Source organism: Lissotriton vulgaris, chromosome 12 (genome assembly GCF_964263255.1).
Source record: "Lissotriton vulgaris chromosome 12, aLisVul1.2, whole genome shotgun sequence".
Classification (NCBI taxonomy): domain Eukaryota; kingdom Metazoa; phylum Chordata; class Amphibia; order Caudata; family Salamandridae; genus Lissotriton; species Lissotriton vulgaris.
The window spans coordinates 142,861,303-142,878,651 of NC_141700.1; the positions used below are offsets into that span (position 1 = coordinate 142,861,303).

At 46.0% G+C, this 17,349-nt stretch overlaps 1 protein-coding gene across 1 annotated transcript in view; it reads right to left on the reverse strand.

The window, feature by feature from the left end:
* IGSF8 (immunoglobulin superfamily member 8) overlaps window positions 1-17,349 on the reverse strand; it is a 183,161-nt gene that overhangs the window by 85,759 nt on the left and 80,053 nt on the right. The window lies entirely within an intron of this gene.

A 17,349-nucleotide genomic window follows, 5' to 3' on the forward strand; every position in this document is an offset into this window, starting at 1 on the left:
TTTGGGTGCAGGGAGTTTCAGGGAGGAGAGTTGGAACTGGATTTTGTTTGGTTGGAAGGGGGTGCTTAGGGGAGGAGGATTTAGATGTGTATTAAAATGTATAGTGAGGCCAGATTGAGTTAGTATGTAAAGCGTAGAACCAAGTTCTGTATAAAGCTTGCGCACCTGTTTTATTAAAGCAGCCTTTTCCACACTATCACATAGTCAGTCGTTCTTGGCTAAGCCATCCCTCCCGAGGGTGACATGTTTAACTTTGTTGTGCACAGCCATTCATTCACTGAACTGACTAGAAGTCGCCCTTTGAAAAAAATGAATTTGAGAGGGGAAGAGTCTCTTCCCCTGGTGCACCCAGGAAGTGGACCCTCTGGCTTTAATGAAAAGCAAGATTTTAGAACTAGGCGCAGCAAAATGATCTGCAACGCTGGTGCTGGCTACTCAGGTTTAAGTCATGCCTACATTTACACAGCAGGTAGCCTCAAAGGCCTACAACTGTTTTGCACCAAAAAAGAGAAAGCTGCTTAATTGGCTACCTACACCAGTTGGAATTTGCCTGGTACTAGTTAAATCGTGCAGCACATGAACTGGACGTTCTAGCTATCCGAGATCCTGACTGGAAAGTCCCACAGGTATTTGTACGAAAAAAACTTGAGCAAGATTGGCCACCAGAGCTCTTTTACCCATGACATCGGTATCCACCAACAGACGCCTGTGTCACTGTCCTTGCCTCCAGTGGCGTCACTAGGGGGGTGCGGACCGCACCGGGTGACACCCTCACATGGGGTGACACCTGCCCAAAATGCAAAATATTAGTGAATGTCTATCCAACCTTACCCGGCCACGGGAAAGATTGGACAATTACGCTACCGCTATGACGTCGGCGACGTGCGAAACGTCACTCACGTGACGTGGCTCCCGGACCGCTGTTTATATCATTGCCAGGAATAAGCATCGGTGAACGGAGTCGCCGTTGTAAGTGGCACGCTGAGGATCGGGGAGGTTTACACGCCAGGCTGCTCTGTACAGGTAGCATTAGAAGGAAGCTGGCAGCCTGGACGTGCCTTTCTTTCACGATCGAGGTATTGCACTTTCGTTTGTTGATCCCGTCGGTAACTTAATGCAAGTTTAACTTTGTAGAAAAACTTCCGCCAGGAAAGAGGGTGCCTCCTATAGAAATGAGAGCAGCCTGTACACGAGAAGCGTGTTGTAACATGAAAATGCTGTACTAAACGGGGATCTGAGATCTGAAAGCAGTATTAAAGTGAACCTCAAACGATACATGGCTGGTCGAAATGTTTTGAATTGTTAATCATTTTGTTGGTTTTGCATTCCCGCTCAAAATGATTTTTTATTCGCTTCCATGCTTGTGATTACGAAGATGTCATTCAAGTTTGCAGCTGCTTCGTCCATTTGACATCTACACAGTTCATATACACATGTTATGCTCACATCACACAACGATTTGTGATCTCTCCAGCTACCGTATTCCAGGCACTGTAAAACAGACCGTGTGTGGAATTAAATTAAGTAGTGTAATAACTGCCCCCTCTCTGCATTGGGCGGCACCACTGTGCTGTACTCTATTGGCAGCTACACCCCTGTTGTGTAGGAAGAAGTGGGTTAAGAAATCTCAGCTGTTGTGCATGGAGTGATTTATAGAAGTTGATCTTTGTTATTTATGGTTCCAGTATACACTCAGTATCTCACTATTGTTCGAAATACAGACATTCATTGTCTGACGTCACAGCAGTGACCAAACACAGGATTTTCACCGCTTTGATGTGATATACGGCCGAAAGAAACTCCCATTAAGCACCCTCTTCTTCCTAAAATACAAGAACACAACGCTCATAAAGGGAACAGTCCTACGTGGAAAGCATATGACTTCCACACAAAAATGAAATAAAGAGAAATACACCGGAACACATGCTAAGATATTTCAAATGAAAAAAGCGATTTTGTGGTGTGCATAAACACAAGTAAGCTAAATATAAATGGAGACCTGTTCTTACCAGTTAAAATACCATTCTCCATTGATAAATCATTTTAGCATCGTTTTTACCTGTAACTACAACAAAGAACGGTTTGTTAATAATTACCATATATGGGAACTATATCATAACAAAATTCTCTGTGGGTATCTGTCAAAAAAGAAGATGTTTTCCACAGGGCGGGTCTTTGTGATATCATAGAAAGCTCAAATTTTGCGGTAATTGTTTAAGATGTCCCATAGAACCTCTTTGTGGAATTAGTTCCCTTTGGTGACATCACCTGTCAGCACTTCCTTTTGTTCTTTGCTCTTGTGCAGTGGTAACGAAAACAAGAGTTTCTTTCAACACAATCAGCACAGGTACATTGGGAGTTCGCCTGCTGTTTGGTGAAGTCCGATAATGCCGCATGATTTTTGCACACAAGTGTATGTACCTTCCAGGAGTGAGCTTGCAGTTGTGAACATGTTGATAGAGCCATAGCATTTTATACTGAATAAGCAATCAAGCTCAAGTCTCACAGATTTGCCAGTGAACTTTTTCGATTACTTAACTTGCTGCAAGTGTGCCTAACAAAATGAATGTGTGTCCTTGTGTAACGTAACTGGTGCTATGTAAGCGCTCTGATACTCTGTTCAGTTCGGGTCTAGTTCGCGCTATATAAAACTCTGCAAAAAAAAAAATCCCTGTATTTCCAGAGTTACATAAGTAGAGTATTGAAAAGTCAGACTGCACCCATATATACGGACTCAGGAGCCTTGAAGTGAGGGCAGTATTTTCACAATGCTTACCCTGGCTGGACCTATAAGATGCTGGAGTAGGATTCAGGAGATGTCATCTTGTAACTGTGAAGGAAAGAGGATTGCGTGGAGAGCTGAACAAGCCATGAAAGCCACAGTGATTAGCACATTTTAATGCTGCAGATGGGTGGGAGGTGTGGGGGGGGGGGGGGGGGGAGGGGGGAGGGTTAGCCAGGAGATATGCACAAGGCCTGTGTTGTAACTCAAAATTATGGCAGAAGAAGGACCCCCTCCGTGGGTGCTGCACAGATGAATGCATCTCCTCGAGGAGGATGGATTCATGGGGTAAGTCGTGTCATGAGGGGGTGACACCATGAGATACCCGCAACGGGTAACACCAACCCTAGTGACGCCACTGCTTGCCTCCCTCTATTGTTCTCTCTCAGTGGGCACTCCGTGCCTTTCTTTCCTCACATGGCCTCCTCCAACCAACTCGCCCACCCATCAACACCCACAACTTACACTTCTCCACCAAGACGCGCATAGGGCCCACCACAGACCCCTGTCCATCCCAGCAGCCCCTATCCACCCAAGCCCCTAACACGCCATTATTAGAGGGTAACCTCGCCTTCACCCAACCAGTCAGCACAAAGCTTGGCTGCACAGACCCCCGACCCACATTCCCTTGACAGGCAATATCACCACTCCCTGTGACCCCCATCACCGTGCGACATAGAAAAAATAAAAATAAAAAAAATAAAAGTTTCTTATCTACAATTTGAGACCAGTAACGCAATTCATTAAACGTTTGCACAGCGCCACGCATACCGCCACCAGCGTGGTTTTTCTGAGGAATGCTTGCATCTTTAGCGCGGACCATCTAACCAATACATTCCAAACCATTACTTTTCAGCCGTTTTCGAAAATATCGGCGATAGTTTAACATGCAAAATTGCGAGTGGACCCGCCATGCAGCCAGCCCTGGTCTGTTAGCCAACGGCCAATATCAAGGCGCGCACTTATAACAGGAAACGAAAACTACATGCAACGTGATAGTGGAAAATACTACCTAAGGGCCGTTTAAAGACTAATATCGTTCCTTATAAACACTTGCCAGGTATACATCGCTGCGCTTGCCCTCAAGGAAGCGCGGTTTGGTACAATAGCACGTTCCCTAGTTAACTACGCGGAAATGCATCTGTTATAAAACTATTAACGTGTTGACTAACTTAAATAAAAATGGGGAGCCCTATAGAGACCCGTCTCCGCACCTGCTTTGTAGAATTGGCAGTGCTGAGCACCGGCAGGACCCGGCCCACTTAAACTCCGGTCTACAGCAAATAAAAAACATACTGTTAAGCGGTACTAACCATGCAGTGCTTGCGCCAGAGGGAGGCGGTGGAGCAGACGCGCCACAGCACGGTGCACGTGCAGCCGGCCCGCAGCAGGGAGAAGGGGTCCAGCATCCGCAGCACCAGCAGCAGCACTTCATCGCTGAGGAGTAACAGGCACGCCGGGGAGGGCGCGGGGCAGCGGCCTTCGAGGGTCTCCTCCCTCCCCTCTGAGCACGGACAGGCCCGCTGGTCCGAGTCCTGCTCCACAGCGGCGGCGGGGTCTGCCTTCCCCGCATCCTCGTGGTGCTTCTCCTCCTGCTGCTGGGTGCCGCGTCTCTCCACCTCACTTTGATTCATCCCAACTGAGCAGTAAAACAGTTTAGTTACTTGCCCACGCCGCCGTTTTATCAGGTGTCCGCGTACCACGGGAAAGGGCGCGGGGGGAGGGGCCAGACAGTACCTGCCAACACCAAGAAGTTAAAATGAAGGTTAGTAAACCATCCCTTCCATAAACAAGTTGCCGCCGCGCTGCCTGCGACGACCCGGAAGCGGTTGGGCAGCCGGCCAATCGCAGCGCGGCCCCAACCGGAAGTCCCGCCCCCATCGCAGCGCGAGAGAGAAGAGACTGTCCGAGAGAGGTGAGTGGGGGTGGGGTGTGCGCGTGTGTCTGTTGTAGTGTGTCTGTGCGTGCGTGTGTCTGTCTGCGCGTGTGTCTGTTAAAGGGGGGTGCGTGTGTGTGTATGGAGTGTGTGTATGTGCGCATGCGTGCGGGAGCCTTTGTGTGAATGCGAATAGCAGGCAGGGCGACGCGACGTGCGCGCTCACGAGCTGCAATCTCCAGGAGGACAGGCTCGTCACAGTCTGATGTCCACAATATTCCCAGAAAAGCGGCAACATAAGTTGTCTCGCATAGACAGCAAAAGCTTCGCTTTTGCTTTCGTCTAGGCGAGACCTAAAAATGAGTATCTTACAATTATGAATAGCAGCTGTAGGGACAACAGAAATAACTGGTAATTGTAGAATATGATACCTTTTATTGACTCATAATAACATTTTTAGAATATAATTTTTTTATTTATGATTAAAAAATGTAATCACAGGATCTTACCCATACAGAGCTTTCATCAGTTTTATGATCAAGGATACAAATGAAATACTATTACATTACACCATTTCAGCTACAAGACATTAGACGCTGTACCCATTATTAATGTACTAGAACACAGTGGCTCCCCATTATGAGATTGTTGGGAGTGACCAAGGGTGCAGGTTAGTAGACGGGTGCATGAGAGCACCAGTAGGTGAGTGGATGGGTGTGACTAAGTCTGATCATTTCTATAGCAAATGATCATGGAGTAAGCTTGGTGGAGCGGAGGAATGCTTTGGCACGCCAGGAGGTTGTTAGAACAGATGCCAAAAGATTACAGCGCAAAACCTGTGTACAGTATTGTAACTGACCGTGTAGTCCGTTTGTTTTTTCAATAAACCCAAGTTGGTGTAATATTTACAATACAAAAAAGTATTCATAGAAGTTTCACAAAAGGCAAATGATCTTTGGAAGTCTTTATTCTGTTGACACGAGGTACCTATCGTAGATGAAGAAACCTGCCACGTGTTTCATTGTTTATACAACTTTTTCAAGGCTTAGAAAAATGTCTGAGGCTCAGGATTGAAGAAACTTCTTCGAACTCTCAGATATTCAACCGAACGTATGGACGCAGCGTTTGAGTCTTTTAGGACACACAATACAACTTGGAAGTGCTTTTCAGTAATTAACATTTCTGTTGTAGGCGGTGCATAAAAGATTGTAATTGAGATACATTGTAAATATGAGTTCCAAATAGTGGTACTCTTATGTAAGAAAAACATAGCACTTACGAACGCACGAATTACAGTTGATAGGCGCTCGCAGTCCTGGGTCAAATGATGTGGCATCAAGTAGTGCTCTATAACAACATCTCGTAGAAATGAACGCGTACCGCTACAGTGGAGAGATCCTTCACTGCAGCGGTACGCATTCCTTTGTACATTGAAAAAGTCGTATAAACTACGAAATACGTGTCGGCTGTCTTCATCTACGATACGTAGCTTGTAAAAAGATTTTTACCGCTAGTGGCCTGCCAATCATTTACAAGCCCTTTCAAGGCCGCCCCGCCTGGGAAGGGGAGGGGTGGCAGGACCAAGCAAAGGTCAAAGTAGTTCAAGTGAGGCCTGTTGGGTCTATAACAAAGGTCTGTGTACGAGGAAACTGCGTAAGTTCCGACATGAGTGCTCAAAATGCACAGGAAGACATTCCATTGGTCGCCTTCTTTGGGGCATGCTGGTGGGTTATACAACTGGTTATGGACAACAACAAGGGGCATCAGGTGGCAGCAGGGGGCTTGCAGGATCAGGTCGCAAGTTTTCGGTGCAGTAGGGGCGGTCAGGTATCTGCAGGGAAGGGCGCGTTTGCCCATTAAACTGGACAGACTTATAATAGCCTTTTGTCTTGAGTCCTGTCATACTGAGGGAGCCCGAAGGACAGTCAGTCACTTACTTCATCCCTTCCGAGCTTGTGGCACTGACATATTCCTCTATAGACATAGCATTGACACTGGTTGAGCAGGTTGGACATGGGGCACTGATGGCTAAGAGCAACATCAAGTCTACCTTCCATTTGTTGCTGGTAAACTATGCTGACTTTTTATTGCTGATTGCTGGGTATACAATTCAAAGGGAAATGGTAAGTTGATAAAGCACTCCCAATAGGATGTTCCATTTCGTCCGCTTTATTAAAGTGCTTTAGCACATTTCTCCCAGTGGCTTTTCATTTGGCAACCAGGACACGACTGTGAGACACAGTACTTGGGTGATTTTTTTTTTTAGGTCGAGCCTGTGCAGCGCATGCGCTGCAAGGCATGCTGTATTCAGGTAGGGAATTGAAGCTCCACCTATAATTTTCATTGGCTTGTTTCATTGTCCACTATAAACTGTTGCTGTTCATTGGTCAATAGGCTTAGTAGTCCCTCCTTAGTACCGCCTTGTCTCATTTCGTAACCTCCCATGGCGACACCCCTTGTTACGTGTGTTGTTACTCGGTAGGCTTTAATTACAGCCTCCAAGCACTATGTAGCTTTGTCCGGACATGCTCTCGCTTTTTTTTTATTTGCAATACAATAGGTCTCGCATTTGCGAGAGTTTAAGCTCTTGGCATTCTAAATAACAATGCCTTTTATTTATCGGTTTTAAAAACAACACATAAATAAAAGGCGTTGTCATTTACAATGCCAATAGCTCAAACTCTCGTAAATGCTAGAAATATTGCAATGCAAATGCTTGTTTGTAGGTGCTCCCCCTCAGGAGACTGCCAGCGCTTGCTGGTTAGCTTCCAAGCACTCATGGGTGATAGAGGCGTTCCCTTGGCAGTCGAGAAGACATTAGGGACAAATACGGTCTTATTCTAGGTATTGAGATTCACATGCTGAACCTGCTGAACACAATGCTGGGTAAGCAGAAGGTGACAGTGAAGGAGGTACAGGTGTTGCTGAGCCATCTGAACTTCACCTACAGGGTAGTGAGAGCAGGGAGGACGTTTTGTAGACGGCTAGGTTTGTCCCTCACGGACCTGCCCTTACCGCACCATCATATCAGTTTGTCAGCAGGAGTGAAGGAGGATCTGAGAGTGTGGAGGTTTTTTTACAGTCATTAAATGTTATCCATTGGAAGCCCTGGCAGATTTGAAATGGGACGCAGAACTATTCTCAAATGCTGCAGAGGGTTGCGGATTTGGCATGTATTGGCAGGGACACAGGCATGCGGAGGAGTGGCCTGAAAAGTGGAAAGAGGGTTGCTTTATTGGTAACAGTGATGCTATGGGGAGAGCATCTGGCGCACAAGAGCGTTCTGTTTCGCGTGGACAACATGGCAGTCCTGCATGTAGTGCACAGACATTCAGCCAGGGAGCAGCCGTTGTGGCTTCTGAGGGTTTTTGTATTGCATTGCTTTAGTCTTGACAGTACTTTCAGGGCCACATACGTTCTGGGGTGGACAACGACATTACTGATGCTTCATCTCATCCACAGTGGGAGATGTTCCATGGGCTGGCCACAGAGGCGGATCCAGTGAAGACACGGATGCCACAAGAACTCTGGTCATCAGGAGAAAAAGGTTGCGCCAATTTGTAGCTGGGTCTTTAGCATGAGGAGGGCGTACCATCAAGCAAGGTGTGAATTCTTGTTAGGGGGGGGGGGGCCACAAGGAGGTCACAGAAGTGGGAGAGGGGGAGGATGTAGTACAATTTATACGCTCCCTCATAGAAAAGGGCCAGTCAAACAGCTACAGCCTGTGCAGGTAAGAGAGGTGGGGCGGGTTTGAGTGGGGATTCGACAGACTACGAGAGTAAATTAAATAAATAATAGATTTACCTTTGTGGTCGTATGCCAAAATTCCCCCCCCCCCCCCCCCAACCCGGCCCTACCTCTTTTACCTGCTCAGGCCAGAGCTACAGTCAAAAGTTACAATCACGCTAAGATGCCTAGTATTGCATTAACGAGCAAGCTCCGATGGGGTTATGCCCCCGCAGCGGAGGAATTGGGGACCAGGATTTTGGAGGGTTGGGCCTTAGATGCCTTGACTGAGGTGATTATGTCTAGGCTGTCCGGAAATCGGTTAAAACAGACTGTACCCTACCGGATGAAAATCCACCGGTTTAAACAGAGTGTCACTGATTTTCATAGTTGACGTGGGGGAGAGGAGCTGTTGTGGTCTGCCGTCGGTCTTCCTGCGGCCGCACCAAAGAACTTCACAGGTCTTTAAAAAGACCATTTACTTAACGAGGCTTTGTTGTTCTTTCGCCCCTTCTCAGAGCCCCTGGGGGCAGAGCTGAGCGCAGAAACAGTCTTCGTTGCTTGCGGTTTTAGCACATGTCTGGCAGCCGGCCCTGCAGCAGGGAGTTTGGAAGCATACACCGGCGCTAGGCCCAGCACTCCCACCAGAGGCTCTCGGGTTGGGACATGACGTAACCCATGCTCGAGGCGGGACTGACTAACGAGAGCAGAGGCTCGCATTTGTACTGGGCTCCCAGTGACTGGAACCCCACCCAGTCCCAACCCCAACCCACTGAAGGAAACTCTTAGGAACGATTCCGAGGGCTTGACTCTGTGCTGTGCCTAGAGTCCGTCCTCTAGGCGTCTTAGAGATGCGCGCCTGCCAGTCTGAGAGTCAACGGAGCCTAGTACACATAGTTAAAGATACATTGAGTGCACTGTTTCATTACATGAATCCCCAGAAAATGTGATGCCCCGATTTTGGCATCAAGTGACTGCAACAATATACAATTTATTGGGCGTGGAGACAGGAAGTAGTCACTCGTGAGGCGGCGGGCCACGGCGCGAAAGAGGGCCAGTTATGCTTCTTTGGTTTGCATGGGTGCACTGCTCACATTGCTTCTGTGCCGCCAGTTAATGGTGCAAGTAGGTACTGGACCGAAGGGACGTACCACAGTCTTCATCACAGAGAGACTGCACAGACAATCTTCATTACAAAGAGACTACCGTGGCCCACTCAGGTCTGAATTACTTTTTGAAATAATAGCATTTAAATGTTCAGCCTGACTGAGCCTGTAGCTCTGCTCACTGGCTGCTCTCGTCAGGCTGGTGTTGCGGCGTGCCGAGCTCTGCCATTTAAATGGCAATAGATACTTGAAAATATAATTTATTTTACAGCCCTGACTGAGCCTGTATAGCTCGTGCTGTCGGTCTCTTAAGTCTCGTAAAAAAATCTAAAATGTAATGATTTAAAACGGAAAACTCAAATGTAAACCATTATCAATACAATTTACATCTAGGTTTTCCAGAGGGGGCACAGCAGAAAGAGTGACATTGGAGCAGACATGTTCAAGCCTAGGTATGATCATGTGAGGTGTAGCCTGGTCGGTGGTGCTACCTTGGTTCTGCCCCAGGTCTCTGTTGCTAGCACGTCTTTCTCACTTCCTTGTATAATTTATGCTCAGCTGTGTTTGAATTGGAGTCTCGCTGCTACTAGGCTGTCACTTATGTACACAGATGTTAGCTGCTCCTTCAAATGGTGTGTGGGCTGATTATTTTGGCTGCCCCACCAATTTTCGTTATATTACACTGACAGCCAGTTATGTTTTTTCTTAATTTCATTATATTTTCAGCTGTGCTGTTTTCTAACCTTTACTAAGTTCCTGTAGCACAGTATCGATTCACAATAGATTGTTTGTCAGGCTAAGCATAGGCCCTCTGCAAACATCCTCATGGTGTGTCTGAATTTTGATGAATGATGGTGCTGTAATTGTTTTCTCTCTGATAGCATTGCAAGGATAGGCGCTACTTACAGACACTGCCCGGAGCACAGAGGTGCAACTTATGGACACTGCACTCACAACAAGAGATGCCGGTTGCTGACACCACATACACTGGGAGGTATCTCAGAATGGGGCTGGACTGAGAAGCCATCTACAGCCCCTGTTGTACGCGACCACAGGCAAGTTTCGAAACTCACACCACATCCACCTCTTCACGAGCACCTTTGTGGCGGACATTTATTTATAGGTGTCTGTGGGAGGAACGTGCTGCAGCACAGTAGGCATCAGACCAATGCTTTTACCATTCACATTGGTAGTTAATCAGCTTCTGTAGGGCCTCTGTCTAGGGATTCCTTGACTAGGTGTAGCATAGATGGTTACATGTCTTCCAGAAACAAGCAATAATAAAAATAATAAAAGCAAAGCGGTCCATATACACTGGTATAACACTGTTTCAGTTGTTTTTTTATGGCGCAAGAACGAGTAACCACTGAAAAGCACTGTTTTTTAGGTATTGAAATCACTGGAAAACACTGAAAAAACACCACCAGAATTTACCAAAAATAGAAACTGAAAACAGGAAAGCCTAATTATGTCCCTTAAGACTGTGTGCTCCTGGAGGGAGGAGATGGTGCTCTTTTCAACCCTCAAATCCTGGGTGTTTTTAGGATCTTCGCGGTATTGGAGCTTTTAGGAGGTTGGAGATGTAGGGGGTCTGCTGTGGAAGGAGGTGCTTTGCAGGGAAGAGGGTATACAGATTTGGCTGTACAAGTTCAATACTGCCTAAAGGAAGGAGGGGAGATCTGTGCTCCTGACACTTTACCCTGCAGAAATCATCTGCCCCGTACAGAGGGCTAATACTCTTCAGCTTCGGGGTGCAAAAGAAGGGAAGGTGCTTAAGCACGAAGATGGTAAGCATGTCACTCATTTCCAATTGTTGGCAGTCTTGTGAGCGGCCTTGAGGATGAGCAGCTTGGATCCGTGTGAGTTTAGGGCTCACTCCTTTAGGATAGAGGCAGTGACAGAAGCAGGCTGTCGGAGTTTGGATCAAGAGATCATTATGGAGCTGGTTAGATGGTCTCAAATTGCTTTCATAGATATATCAGGGGATGGGAAAATTGGGGTATAGCAAGTGAGCTGTTTGTCAACATTATTTCTGATCCAGGTTCCATCCCCTGACCACAGGAGGCAAGAATGAGCATCTTGATAGTCGGCCACTCCTTCGTGACGTGGGCGAAGAGACAAGCGAGAGACAGCAGCCAAGGCGAAATCTGGGTTTTGGCAAGTCGCTATATACTATAAAATGGGTAGGAAAATTGGGGGATGCGTTGGAAGGAGTTCATCCCCTGCCTAAATAGGTTTCTGGTGGACTGGAAATGTCCAGACGTACTCCTTCTTCATCTGGGGAAAATGATCTGGTAGTTCAGAAGGGTTTGGCTTTTATTAAGGCCATGAAGGAGGACCTAAAGGAGATATGCAGGTTATGAGCTGCAAGCCACAAAATGTGTTAAAAAATTAATCCCCAGGAGAGTCTGGAGTGGGGCAATCAGGCCAGCGGCCATAGAAAAGGCGGGGAGGAAACTAAACAAAGAGATGCACACATTCTGCAGGGACACAGGGATTGGCAGAATAGACCATTAGATCTCTGTTACAAGGATGCTGAATGTTTAAGAGGTGATAGGGTACATCTGTTGTTCATAGGAATGGAGTTATACTTATTGCAGGTGAAATTGGCTCTTGCTAAAGTACTGGGCATTCCTTGAGGGCGGACATTTCCTTTGGCCTTACAAGGAAAAGCGGGGATGGGGTAGGGGCAGGGAAAGGCGGGGGAAGGGAAGGGAGTGATTTAACCTGTTTCTTTCCCTAACACGCCCCCCCTGTGGTAGGCTGAGAAGTTGCCTTGATTTACAAAAGTTTATTGTTCGTCAGTGGCAGTTCACACTGAAAGAGAACGGGTAGGCAATTTCATGCCAGGATGACATAGAAAGTTCAAGGTTAGCTAGAAAGTTCAATACTTTCAAAGGGTTATTGAGGTAGGAAAACGGAAGGGATTTTAGAGGTCCCACTTACACAGTTGATCAACTCTGTTGTAAGTATTTTATTGAGGTTTTAAGATTATAATGGAGGAGGGGTATGTTGGGGGTAGCTTGTCGTAGGTGATTAAAGATGTATAGTGAGCTTATGGTTTTGAAAGGCAAAGGCCCAGGTTATGTTGTAATGTGCACCTGTTTCAATAAAGCAGCCTTTTTCACACACAATACTGGTGTCTGTGTTCTGGGCTGCTCGCCTCTTCCCCAATATCCTATGTAATTTAGATTTCGGCAGACGGGATATCCGACACTGTTTTGATGAAGTAACCGGTTTCAGAGTTCTAAATCTGGTCCAAAGTCTTTTTGGCTGGAACATCAGGTGCCAGCATATAGAAACAGGATGGGCAAAAATTTTAATATTTGCTCATACTTTAATTTTTTTTAATGTAAATTAGGCCCATGGGATTAATTTTCTAAAGTTCAGAAGGAAAACTACCTTAATCTCACTGCCAAATCATATGGCCGCGAATTGCAGACTCCGCACATCTTCAGCGGTTGCAAAACGATTTTCAAAATGTATCACCTCTTTGGATTCTGTTGCCCTGCTGTCTGAAAGGAATTTATATAGTTATCATCGAGCCGTTCTATTGAATGACCCGCTGTAAGACTAGATGTTTTCAGATAAGAATCTCAATAAACCCAGCTACAGATTGATATTTTATCAAGCAGAGTAGAACAGTTGTGAACCTATAACCTACACGACGCAGTGCCAGCTGCAGCTATTTATTAACAGCAGGAGTGATGATTATGCTAATTTAAGTGGACAGGCCAGGCTCTCTACACTTGTAAAGCACTCATAAAAATCAATGACAGGCCTTTGGGATTACAAGTATCATGCTGCAGAATAAACACGAAAATAACCAATAAACAAAGGTTTCTCAATTAAAAAAGGAAAATAAATTACTTCTCCTATATGGTCATGATGCACTGGTGCATACGGCATTGGGTCTTTTAATGTCTTGTTTATTAATACCATCAAAGGCTCACTGAACCAGTTTCGTGGGCAGTACAGGGTATCATTTCTATCCCTAATGCAAGCTGTGTAAACTACAAAATTGTTACATCTCTTAAGTGTCTAACGTAACATACATTTCATTTATATCTGTATATTTCCTTGGCAATTAGATTGATGAAGAACGAAACAGGTATGGAATTTCTTAAATTCATAACTAAAAAAATTATAATACCATATAAGACACAATTTAAACTCAGATAAGTGTACCAGTTAACGTATAACGCAATGATTTTTCAACTAGGTTATGGAATTATTTACGAAACAAATATTTTCAAGTTGCTCAAATTCCAAAAACCAAGTCTGACATGATTATATATATATATATATATATATATATATATATATATATATATATATATATATATATATATATCCCTAACTTCCAAGATAGGTTACAACTGCTCCACCCAAATATATCTGCTCTCCGCTCGCTCTATGCCCTTTTATCCTCTCTGACCACATCTCCTGAAGTTCTTCACCTCCTGTCTAACCTAGCCCAACCCTTCACACCTAACAGCCCCGACACCCCTCACTCCACACCCACTACCCTATCGACCCCTCACACATCAGTCCACCCTACGCAACTAATCCAGACCATTCCCTACCCCCAGATCATTCCCTTCCCCCGCCCATGCTCCTTTACTACCTACCTTTACCCCAATTGCCCGAGCCTACACAACATTGAACTCGACCTATCTAATTTGATTACTGAACCCCTCTCACCTAACAGCCCGTCACCCCTCACTCCACTCCTACTACCCTATCTCCCCCCTCACACATCAATCCACCTTCTGCAACTAACCAAGACCATTCCCTACCCACCACCCACGCCCCTTCAGTACTCCTTCACCTCATTTGCCACGAGCCTACACAACACTGAACTTGACCATTCCAATTTGATTACCAAACCCCTCACACCTAACAACCCCGTCACCCCTCACTCCACACCCACTACCCTATCTCCCCTCACACATCACTCCACCCTTCGCAACTAACCCAGACCACGTCCCCTCGGTATCTCCCTTCACTATAATTGACCAGAGCTTACATAACATTGACCTTGACCCATCTATTTTGATTACTGAACTTTCTCAATTCAGGAAAGATGTAATCTTCCTCAGCTCCAGAACCCTCCCTCACCATAAAATACCCCCCCCCCCAAAAAAAATCTCTAAAACCAAACACAATCATTGGAGATCGACTCCTCTCCGCTGCCGTATACATAGACCTTGCCGCACCTCGAACCATCTCTCCCCATCCGACTTCTCCGACCTATGCAACTCTTACCTTCCTAGTTTACCAACCACCAATCCTCCACACCCCTACTTCCACATCCCTGTTATAATAGGGACTAATAGAATCCCCTCCTCCCCCGCTTCCCCCAGACCACCGCCCCAACTCACGTTGATCCACTCTTGCCCACTCACCATATGCAACCCCACACCACTTAAATGTATGCTTGTCAACTGTAGCTCCTCAGTTCAACATGCCACAGAGAGTTCGGAAACTATCCTAAGTGAATCCATTGACATTGCATTCCTCACAGAAACCTGGCTCAATGACCACTCAACGAGCATACTTGACCTACTCTCCCTCCCGGGATACTCTATTCTTAGAAAAGATAGACCTGACACAGTTGGGGGTGGTCCAGCCATTATTTTTAAAAATGAACTTCAGCTATCCCTTGTCAATAATTCTGGCTACTCCTACGAATACCTGGAAGCTGAACTGAGAACTCAAAAGTCCCACTCAATTTGTCTACACAACATCTATCACCCCCCTGGAGCCCCCAGCCCTTCACCGAAGACGTATCTGAGCTCCTGACACAATCCTCATTATCCAACTCAAAAAATCTCTTTCTTGGGGTAATTAACCTCCATTGGAACGATACTGATGATCCCACTATCTCCCTCCTCACTAATCTACTTGAGATCAATGAACTCAAACAACTATGCCTGTCCCCGACAGACACCAAAGGAGCAATCCATGACACCATTCTTTCCAACGAAGATTTGGCCTCTATTACCAATATCGTCCCCATTGACTGGTCTGACCATCACCTTATACTGTTCACCATTACTACCACTGCAACTCTCCCCACCTCCAAAAATAACAGACCGAAGAAATTGACCAGAAATCTAAAACGTATCCCCCCTGGGTGTTCTTGAGTCTAAACTCCAAGCTCAACTTCTTCTCATTCCCCTTCACAAAATGCTAATGAGCTCACTGAACACTTTAACAATACGGTCACCGGTATCCTTGACCAATTGGCCCCGCCTAAACTCAAAAAACAAGGAAACACCCCCTCCAATTCTTGGTTTAATACTGAGCTTTATAACGAAAGACGGTCACTCAGACTGTTGGAAAGAACCTGGAGACATCATCCCTCTCCCTCACATCTTGCACTCCTCAGACGTGCTAGATCCACGTACAAAAAACACACCTCTTCAAGGAAAAGGCATCCTTCTTCTGCACTCAACTTGATCGTGCCAAAAACAGACCTAGGGAACTCTTCAAAATCATTCGAAACCAAACTTCCCCCGCACCTCCAAATCTGATCGCCTACTCCGCCAGATGTGAAGAAATTTCCCACTTCTTCTCGGACAATATAGCCAAAATTCATCAATCCTTCCTTTCCACAAAGCTCCCCTCCAACTCCCAAAGCAAACCAGTCTTCACCTCTATGCCTACTCCACATCCCCTGTGGTAAATAAAGATTTACCTATGCGGAATTTCTATGCGGTAAAGTTCAATAAGAATAACTCAATCAGAAATGAGAGGCAGAGTCCGTGGCATCTGAGTTTATAAGGGTTTTTATTCCATAAAATGGAATTGGTTCGAACCAGGTATCATGTTCCATCACCACGAAGGTTCAGGAAGGGATAGACAATGCTTTATTAACAGAGTACAATATATATAGTAAATGCATACAATGGTGATGGATACAGAAGGCGTAACAGCTGAGAGAAAAGAGATAAGAACACATGTACGTAACAGAAGGCGTGCACGAGGGTGTACACGTAGGTGTGTGCTAGAAACGTCACATGAGAGTGTCACAGGTGGGTGGATCCATAGAGGAATCCTGCAGTGTCAGCAGAAATATATGGCAGAGATGCGCGCGCAGCAGCATGACGTGTGATTGACGTGGAACTGGAGGGTGAAGGGGACTTGACATTTAGCACTATACGTGAAGACAGAAGTCTGGCGGGTCAGAACAACCTAAACCCAAATCATATCTAATATCTTGTGTTTGAGGAACTGTATTATCTAGAAGGAAAGGTCTCTCGGGCAGAGGCTATTCTATACTGACTGCTAGTGCATGCATATGTGACTATGTGTAATGCGAGGGGCCATGAGCCTACCATGGTAACGGGAGCAATGAATTACTAGCACAGAGACAGAAACGGCCGGGCCCTTTGCTCTGCAGCTGGGGAGATGTTTTCCTAAATCACTAGACAGGAATGTATTCTCGAGGAGCGGAGCAGATAACTTGAAGGCAAAATACAGTCTTGGCAGGCAAACAGGCCGAGCCGGGCACCGCTCGCCGCACAGGGAGTAGGGTAAGGGTCATGGATGCAGATCCAGGCTGCAGCTTTCAGAGGCAGAAGGCAGAAAGGGCTCAATGGCAGAAATCAGGGCCTAGCTCGCCAGAGCCAGGAGAACGTGAAAATGCACCATGTAAAGACAGTGGCACGGCATACTTAGGAACGGAATTTTCGACCCATTCATGGTGGATCTGAAAGAGGACATGTTGACGTTGGACGCAAATGTATTTGCGTCTTCATAGCTGGTTGTGGAGGGAACATACATGTACTTGAAGCACGTACATGGAGCTGTTGGGGTCTACGTTAGGGGACACAATTGATCATAAAAATTCA